At 46.7% G+C, this 9,787-nt stretch overlaps 1 non-coding gene across 1 annotated transcript; it reads left to right on the top strand.

The window, feature by feature from the left end:
• Positions 1–2,590: 2,590 nt before the first annotated feature.
• LOC119473896 lies at positions 2,591–2,652 on the top strand. Its single transcript, XR_005203152.1, has one exon. It is a non-coding gene; the product is annotated as a U7 small nuclear RNA (small nuclear RNA).
• The last annotated feature ends 7,135 nt before the right edge of the window (positions 2,653–9,787 follow it).

Below are 9,787 nucleotides of genomic sequence, written 5' to 3' on the forward strand. Positions count from 1 at the left end.
AGAAAGTCAAGGAAGGCTTCACCAAAGAGGGGGCGGCTGAGATGTGCCCTGTAGGACAAACAGGATTTTCACAGACGGGAAAGTAGCACACCCCAAACTAAAGAGAGATCTGGGGTAAGAATTTGAGGGTTTAAGTTAGTGGCCTTGAACCTTGCCTGCACATTGTGAACACCTGGAGGCTTTAAAAACCATGGATGCCCCCAGGTCCTGCCCCGGAGATTCCGAAGTGATTGGTTCTGGAGGTTCTAACTGAGGAGGTGGGAGGCGCCTGGTGTAAAGTGTATAAGGCGACACCTACCTGCAGCCCAGACGCTCCCTGGATGCTCTGCGTCCTGTTTATGGCGATTTCCTGTCCCCTTGGGAGGGGCCCCAGACAACATGGGAGGGGCTGGTGCTTCCTCCTCGCATTCGCTCCTTTTCTGACCATTTGTGACCTTCCTGTGGCCTGGAGTTGCAGAAGACTCCTTGCTGGGGAAATTCCGTGGTTTCCTTGCAAGGGGGCGTGTGTTCTGTAGAAGGAAGGCACCCAGCTCGCAGTCTGCAGGAGCCGAGACCTGCAGGTCAGAGTGAAGATAGCTGATTTGAGGACCCTGGGCAGGCAGCTTGTGTGCTATAGACATGGATAGGAGGAGCTGGCACCCCCTCCTCCCCGTCCCAGCAGGCAGGCTCCGCGGGGCAGGGGCAGCTGTCAGGAGAGGGCACGGGGCTTCACCGTCACACTGCTTGATGCCCTCAGAACAGTGACATCCACCAGAGCGAGGGATGCCAGGCTGAGTGGCTGCAGCAGGCAGGGGCTGGATTTCCCCTACCCAGGCCCAGGCAGTGACTCAGGGACAAGTGTTGAAGGCAGACAGTGACCTCAGTTTCCTCGCCCACTGGGGAGTGTCACCATGCCCCACAGCCCCCTCAGGAGCACAGACAGCTCAGGGCCCAGTGAGATGGAAGTTGACAACATGGTGTCATGTGGGGCACACAGGACTCTTGCCCTCACCAGCTGGATGCCCGGAGCTTCCTGTTCCTCATAGAAGTGATGTGAGCATCCCAGGAGGTGATGTCCATGATCAGGAAGGCGTGTAAACAACCACAACCCATCAGTGCCTGCTGCAATCCATGTATTTATATATTACTGACTTTCACATAATATAGTGTTCCCTTGTATTGGATATTAACTCATTTCCTTTAAATTTTTGTTATTATAAATACCACTGCATTTTCTTTTGAAATACTCTTCAAACTGGCCAGGTGCAGTGGCTCACGCCTGTAATCCCAGCACTTTGGGAGGCCAAGACGGGAGGATCACTTGAGGTCAGGAGTTCAAGACCAGCCTGGCTAACATAGTTTAACCCCATCTCTACCAAAAATACAAAACTTAGCCAGGTGTGGTGGCACACACCTGTAAACCCAGCTACTCAGGAGGCTGAGGCATGAGAGTCACTTGAGCCCGGGAGGTGGAGGTTGCAGTGAGCCGAGATCACACCACTGCACTACAGCCTAGGTGACAGAGCGAGACTCAGTCTCACAAAAAAAAGAAGAGAGAAAGAGAGAGAGAAGAAGAAGAAGAGGAGGAGGAGAAGAGAAGAGAAGACAAAGAAGAGAAGAGAGAAATTCCTCCCCGAAGTGAAACCCTAGGGTGCAGTATATAAAACTCTGGCTACATATTGCCAGGTTGTCCTCAAAAAAAAGTTGAACTAAGTTGCAGTGCTCCTAGCAATATATGATTTTTGCCTATTTCCCTATAGATTTGTCAATGGTAAGTTTCATATTTTTATTTATTTTTGATAACTGAATTGGTGTTAGTGTTGCCTCCAAACAGTTTGAATGGGCATTTATTTAATTTCTATCATTGCATAGAGGATCCACCCGCCTACTAGAAAAGGAGCTCCTCTGGGCCGGGTGCAGTGGATCACACCTGTAATGCCAGCACTTCGGGAGGCAGAGACGGGCAGATTGCTTGAGGCCAGGAGTTTGAGACCAGCTTGGGCAACATAGTGAGACCTCATCTTTACTATAAACTTTTAAAAATTATCTGGGCATGGTGGCATGTACCTGTAGTCCCAGCTACCGAGGAGGCTGAGGCAGGAGGATCGCCTGAGCCCAGGAGTTCGAAACTTCAGTGAGCTAGGATCTCACAACCGCACTTGAGCCTGGGAGACAGAGTGAGATCCTATCTCAAAAAAATGAAAGAAAGAAAAGAAGGAAGGGAAGGAGGGAGATAGGGAGGGAGGAAAGGAGGAAAGAAGGAAGGAAGTAAAGGGAAGGAGGGAGGGAGGGGAAGGAAGGAAAGGAGGCAGCTCTCTTTGGAACGTGGTCCCTACTGGATGCTGGCTGGATCAATGTGCAAGCCTTCACTCAGGGATGCCTCCCTGAAGCCCAGGCAGGCCTCTTGCCTATGCCTCCGTAGTCCTATGACCCTTTCCTTCAGTCAACTTCTCATAGCTGTCACTTTATGTGCATTTGGGAAACTGATTAGTTTATTTCTTCCCCCACAAGACTGTAACCCCATGAGGAGCTATTGCTTTGCTCACCATTGGACCATTTATCACCTGGTGTGTGCCTGGCAGACAGTAGATGCTCATTTAAATATTTGTCAAAGTGTTAGAGCCCTTTTAGACTTTGTCTAGCAGGCTTTCTGGTTTTTGTTGGAAAGCCCTCCCTCAAGAAAAGTAATTTTTAAAGTGAAACAAAATAAATATATACATAAATATTTGTTGAATAAATGAATACTTAAAAATCTCATGAGTAAGTGTGCCAGAGCTCAACTGTAGAATGTATCTTTGCAAACGATTTGTCAGTGGGCTTAATCAGAAATTTTTTTTTTTTTTTTTTTTTTTTTTTTTTTTTTTTTTTTTTTTTTTTTTTTTTTTTTTTTTTTTTGAGACGGAGTTTCGCTCTTTTTACCGAGGCTGGAGTGCAATGGCGCGATCTCGGCTCACCGCAACCTCCGTCTCCTGGGTTCAGGCAATTCTCCTGCTTCAGCCTCCTGAGTAGCTGGGATTACAGGCACGCGCCACCATGCCCAGCTAATTTTTTGTAGTTTTAGTAGAGACGGGGTTTCACCATGTTGACCAGGATGGTCTCGATCTCTTGACCTCGTGATCCACCCGCCTCGGCCTCCCAAAGTGCTGGGATTACAGGCTTGAGCCACCGCGCCCGGCCAATCAGAAATATTTAAGGAGCACCAACCGCTGCAGCATGGGGTAGAGGGGCAGTTATACAAAAGTGAGAACACAAGGCATGTACCCTGCAGCATGGGGTACAGGGGCAGTTATACAAAAGTGAGAACACAAGGCATGTACCCTGCAGCATGGGGTAGAGGGCAGTTATACAAAAGTGAGAACGCAAGCCATGTACCCTGCAGCATGGGGTACAGGGGCAGTTATACAAAAGTGAGAACACAAGGCATGTACCCTGCAGCATGGGGTAGAGGGGCAGTTATACAAAAGTGAGAACACAAGGCATGTACCCTGCAGCATGGGGTAGAGGGGCAGTTATACAAAAGTGAGAACACAAGGCATGTATCCTGTAGCATGGGGTAGAGGGCAGTTATACAAAAGTGAGAACACAAGGCATGTACCCTGCAGCATGGGGTAGAGGGGCAGTTATACAAAAGTGAGAACACAAGGCATATACCCTGCAGCATGGGGTAGAGGGGCAGTTATACAAAAGTGAGAACACAAGGCATATACCCTGCAGCATGGGGTAGAGGGGCAGTTATACCAAAGTGAGAACACAAGCCATGTATCCTGTAGCATTGGGTACAGGGGCAGTTATACAAAAGTGAGAACACAAGGCATGTACCCTGTAGCATGGGGTAGAGGGGCAGTTATACAAAAGTGAGAAGACAAGGCATGTACCCTGCAGCATGGGGTAGAGGGCAGTTATACAAAAGTGAGAAGACAAGGTCTCTGCCCTTAAAGAAACACATAAGCAGGTGGTGAGACCCACACCTCTGCTGTGGCTGCTGTGGTGTCTCACCCCATTCTCCCTGTAAAGGAAGCTTCGGGGCAAGTGAAGCTGTTTTCCCATGGTCATGGCGGGATGCAGCCATCTGCGACATCCTAGCTCCCAAGATGAGAGCAAGTGTGGCCAGCCTAAGCCATAGTGTCCCACGGTCAGATGGCCAGTGACTTCAAACTAGGGAAGCGGGAAGTTTGGGCACGGGGAGGAATCTCGGAGATGCTCTTAACACTTGGCTTCATCCTGAACCCCCAGGACCAAATCCCAGCTCTGCTGATTATAGGGCCATGCAGCCAGGCAAAGCACCCACCTCTCAGCATTATCGAAAAAGCCTCAAGGGCTGTGGGGAGGATTCAAAGATGCCTGGCGCACGGTGAGCACTGACACACGTTAGCTGGTTGAGTGATTTCCCCAAGGTCCTGCAAAGCAAGAGAAAAACCTGCATCTCCTGACCACACAGCCATCAAAGCCATGCTCAAAAAGCTTTTCGGCGTAAGTATTCCCATCAAGAGGAAACAGATGTTTTGTTTTTTTTTTTTTAATGCAAAGCAGCTTCAACTGAAACTGACCTCACCATGGGCGTCTGAGTTTGTTTCTGGAGAGGAGAGAAGGAATGAGCCAGCTCTCCAGGAACTGCAGGGACACACCCAGATTGCTCAATCCCTCAGGACAGTGGAGCCAGGTGCTTCCCGGGCCCCTTCCTGGGCCAGAGAGCCCTGTGGGGATGCCCTCCTCAGTGCCAGCTCCTCCACGGCCATGGGTCTGCATGGGACAAACCCAGATAGAACCTTCTCCAGGATTAGTGCAGGGCAGGTTATCACAGGCAGGCCTGGAGTAACCAGCAGAGGCCACACTGTCTCTCACCACTCAGGACAGGGCGACGACTGTTCCCACCCACGCTTTGCCTCTGAAGCTGCCCTCACGGCTTTTCAGGGCTGCTGGCTCATGATAATAATCCTGCCAGCCCTGGACACGTGTGGTCCCGCCTCGGCTTCCTTCTGTCTTTGTGTGCAGTTCTTTCTCCAGACTGGCTCCCTTTCCATCTCTACTCCCTCCATAAATTGGGGCACCAGGTGCCCCGTGATGGCCTCTCAGCCCTTTCTTTCCTCCTCAAGCTGGAACTCTGTCTCTTACTTCAAGCTCTTGGGGGACAGTCTGACCCACCCAGTAAACCTTTTCAAGCCAGGGCCTTATGGGGCGAGAAGGGGGCTGCACCCTGTAAGTCCTCCAAGATCTAATCTCACCCAATCTGGTCCTGTTCTCCTTTCTGCTGATCCAGCTGTTCTCCCTTTAGGGATAGAGAGGGCATCCACACAAATCCTTCCTGACACCATGACTTGTAAGATGAACTTTGTGATTGGTTTCCTAAGCTTTGGCCTCCAAAGAAAAACCCCTTCTCAACATACTGCATGTGACATATACATGCATGCTGGTTTTCAGACCATGCTGTCAACTATGTCTTCTGAAGCTTCTACATTGAAACTTTTTGTTCTAGGCCAGAGCTGCCCAGTCCTTACCTGTGTGTAATAACCTGAGGAGGTTATGTGTTAAAACAGATTTCTCAGCCTCATCCCCAGAGACAGATTGAGCTTCAGGAGATGTGGGCTGTGGTCCCAGAATCTGCCTCCCTCTCAGGTAATGCTGATGCTGCCCGTCGGCCAACTCCACCTGGAGCCGGACTGTTCTCGAAACTTCAGCCCTCACCCTGAAGTAAGGAATGTTCCTGGTTTAAAGTCGGAGGGGAGAAGAGAAATGAGGGAAAAAATGCAGGCAAGAAATATCTCGCTTAAAACATTTCCAAATACTGACCTACTCCACAGGTTTACCCTTGTAAAGTAATGAGTTCTTTGCAAAGTGAGGTTCTGAGAAGTAGGGAAACTTGCGTGGGTCACACAGTTTTTGATTGATTGGCAGAGCCTGGATCCAGGTGCTAACCTGTCTGCTTGGTCCTGGCCCACAGAGACGCTGTGAAACTGAATTCATGTGAGATTGATTGTCGCTGGCAGAAGCATCACCAGACTCTTCTGACATGGCTGGTCAGAACTGTTATCTCTGCTACCCACACAATGTTCACAAATGCAAATGCAGCTATCTATACACCCGATTAATCCCACGGCTCCTCAGGTTAGGGTGCTGGATGAGCCTGTCTGAACAGTGGCCGGAGCAGCCTAGCTGGGACAGGCATTCCCACCCTTGGGTCTTCCATGCCTGGCTTGATCCTGCTCTCCAGATAGCATGGCTATGACTGACAGGTTAGGACTGTCCTAAAATATGACTGTGTGAGAATTCTCAAGTACCAAATGTTACAAGGAGTAGAAAGCTTTAGCACCATGGTTCTCACAGTGCAGTCCCAGGCGAGTGCAGTGGCTCACGCCTGTAATCCCAACACTTTGGGAGGCTGAGGCTGGAGGATAGATTGAGGCCCAGAATTCAAGACCAGCCTGGGCAACACAGTGAGATGCCCATCTTTAAAAAATATTTTAAAACAATTAGCTAGGTATGGTGGTGCATGCCTGTAGTCCCAGCTACTCAGAAGGCTGAGGTGGGAGGATTGCTTGAGCCCAGGAGTTTGAGGCTGCAGTGAGCTATGATCAGGCCACTGCACTCCAGCCTGGCTGAAAGAGTGAGGCCCTGTCTCTAAAAAAAATTAAAAGTTTTTTTTTTTTTTTAATCGATTTAAAAAAGTGTGGTCCCCAGATCAGGAGTGTCAGCTTCACCTGAGAACTTGTTTGGAACCCAAATACTTGGATCGCAGCCCAGACTAATGAAGCAACAACTTTGGGGTTAGGGCTCAGCAGCCCACATTTTAACATGCCTTCCAGGATTCTGACGCACAGCTGAGGTTTGAGAACTGCTGTTCTTGGGAGAAAGTTAGCCAGATTTCCAGTATGGTTTGGGAGGCTTTGATTTGGTGGCATGGAGGGTTCCCTGCTCTCTGGGTTAGCTCTGACATTCACCAGTGGAGGTGGAGTTTGTAAAGCAGATGGTGATAATCTAGCTGTGAAGTTAACTGCACACTCCTGCCTCACTCGTTTGCATCTTGTCCTGGAGAGGATTTATTGCCAGGATGGTCTTGTGGCTGTGGTAACTTTTACATTCAGGCTAGGCCCTTCCTCTGTGGAGGATAAATTTATATCACTTAGATGCCAGGTAAACTCAATGTCCTTCTCTGTTTCCCAGAGCCCAGAAAAGCCTATTTATTGTCCCTGCAGTGGTAGACCAAAGCACTGCCTGGCCTAACTGGCCTTGGTGCATTTCTTTTCTTTTCTTTCCTTTTTTTTTTTTTCCTAGTTTTGATCTCGTTGCCCAGGCTGGAGTGCAGTGGTGCAATCTCAGTTCACTGCGACCTCTGCATCAGCAATTCTCCTCCCTCAGCCTCTGAGTAGCTAGGATTACAGGTGCATGCCACCACACTCAGCTAATTTTTAGTATTTTTAGTAGATATGGGGTTTTATCATGCTGGTCAGGCTGATCTTGAACGCCTGACCTCAGGTGATTCACCTACCTCGGCCTCCCAAAGTGCTGGGATTTCAGGCGTGAGCCACCACACCTGGCAGCTGTATTTCTTACAGTGTTCAGGAACTCCCAATTTTCTGTTTTAGAAAAAAGTAAATTGAATGTTATATTTGGGGTTGGTGTGGAGGAAAAGTTAAATATTAAATTTGAATTCAATTGAATATGGACACAAGCAATGGTCACCAAGTCCCAGAACAGGTTGTGTGAGCCCCTTGCACCAGTGCTGTTTCGGAAAAGTCTCTATTTCAATCTATTCCCATATGTTAGTTATTGAAAAACAATAGGCAATCGCAGAAGCAAGTTGACCTTTTTGTCCCAGTCACGAAGGTGACTGGGCCTCATGCCAAATAACCTGTTACAAAAAGAGCTGGGGTTCCAGACTGCACCGAAGCTCTGTGAGACCGCTCCTTGTCTGTACACGGACAGGCGGCCAGCTCTGGAGCCCAGGCTATTGCCTCTCAGTCTGGTGGTGAATCCACCATAGTCTGGTGAATGTAAATTTATTTTCCTTTCTCCCCTTTCCATTGCAATTTGCTTATTATATCAATCTGCTTATTATTATATCATTTGCTTCTTGCATCTGCACTGTCATTTACATGGGATAAAGGCTGTTTAGCCTTAAAGGCATTGTGTGTGTGTCTTTTCTTCTCCCCTCTCGCGTTTCCTGCACGGAACAGTCGGGTACTTCATATGATACAAAAAAATTATGCTAGCCTCCATTATTTCTGCAAGTGACATAGCAAGCAAGTAGATGTGAGGCAAATTCTTTTGTGTGTGTGTGGGGAGGAGACACCATTCATATAAAATTTATCCTTTTAAAGCATACACTTCGGTGGCTTTTAATTTTAAAAGTGCATGGTACCACAACAGAACTTTCTGGAGTGATAGAAATGTTCTACAGCTAGTTTTGCATGACTATTTCATGGGGACATAAAATTATCAAATTTATTCCTTAAACTGAACAATTGAGGCCGGTTCATATTATTGTATCTAAACTACACCTCAATTTAAAACAGTAACTTTTAAGTATTAAATTAAAATGTTATTTTAATTTAATTAAACATTGTTTATTTAAACAATTTCTAAAATAATAATTTTAAAAGCAAACAGCACTACTTTTTAAAAAATCTGTCATGATTAAAATGTGGGAAACATACAGTGGTTGACTCAATGAAACTGTCTCCAAATTAACAAGCAAACAATAGGTCACATTTGCCTTGTGGTATTCGTTCATTTCTCAAATCCATTTCTCATTTCTGTTAAGGATATTCAGATAACCAAAGATCTTATAAGTCAGGTTAACTTGCCTGCAGCAATAGAGCCTTAATATACACCAAGAAATAGTATCAACTGTGTGATTACACACTTTAGAAACATCATACTGCGGGGTGGGGATGTAAAAAAAAAGAAAGAAAACATCAAATGTATTACTTGATGTAAATACAAAAAAGTTGAGGTTTTTTTGCTTTTGCTTTTGGGACTGAGTCTTGCTCTGTCACCCAGGCTGGAGTGTAGTGGTGTGATTTTGGCTCACTGCAACCTCCGCGTCCCAGGTTCAAGAGATTCTCCTGCCTCAGCCTCCCAAGTAGCTGGTACTAGAGGTGCCCGCCACCATACCTGGCCATATATATATATATATATATATATATATATATATATATATATATTTTGTATTTTTAGTAGAGACAGGGTTGGTCTCAAGCTCCTGACCTGTAATCCACCCTCCTCAGCCTCCCAAAGTACTGGGATTACAGACATGAGCCACCATGCCTGGCCTTACTTTTTAAAATAGTATGCCCACTCTCCAAATAAGCAATAGCCTATTATAAATGTAATATATTATATATGTAGTATCTGATTATATATTCACAACGTGAATGAGCAAGTTGGTTTTAACATGTCTGCGAGAATTATATACTGTTTGGGATTTTCCTTGATTTTACTCTAATTTTCATCTTAAATCTAAGTGGTGTGCACACAGACAAATGATGTAGTAAAACATGACTAAGATTAAAACAAAAAAAACAGTCTTAGTTTCTAGAGAGAAATGATGTAATTATCTGAGGCGATTTTCTAAGCATGGGAAAAAGACATTATAAGGGACAATCATACCAAGAAAACTAATTTCATTCTGAGAAAGAAAATAAACTTTCATCTGAGTAATGCTTTAGTTATCGGGCCCAGAGAGGAATTGAAATGTGACAGTGTGCCGGGCGCGGTGGCTCACGCCTGTAATCCCAGCACTTTGGGAGGTCGAGGCGGGTGGATCACGAGGTCAAGAGATCGAGACTATCCTGGTCAAAATGGTGAAACC

The sequence above is a fragment of the Cebus imitator genome, unplaced genomic scaffold (genome assembly GCF_001604975.1).
Source record: "Cebus imitator isolate Cc_AM_T3 unplaced genomic scaffold, Cebus_imitator-1.0 Scaffold9, whole genome shotgun sequence".
Lineage (NCBI taxonomy): Eukaryota > Metazoa > Chordata > Mammalia > Primates > Cebidae > Cebus > Cebus imitator.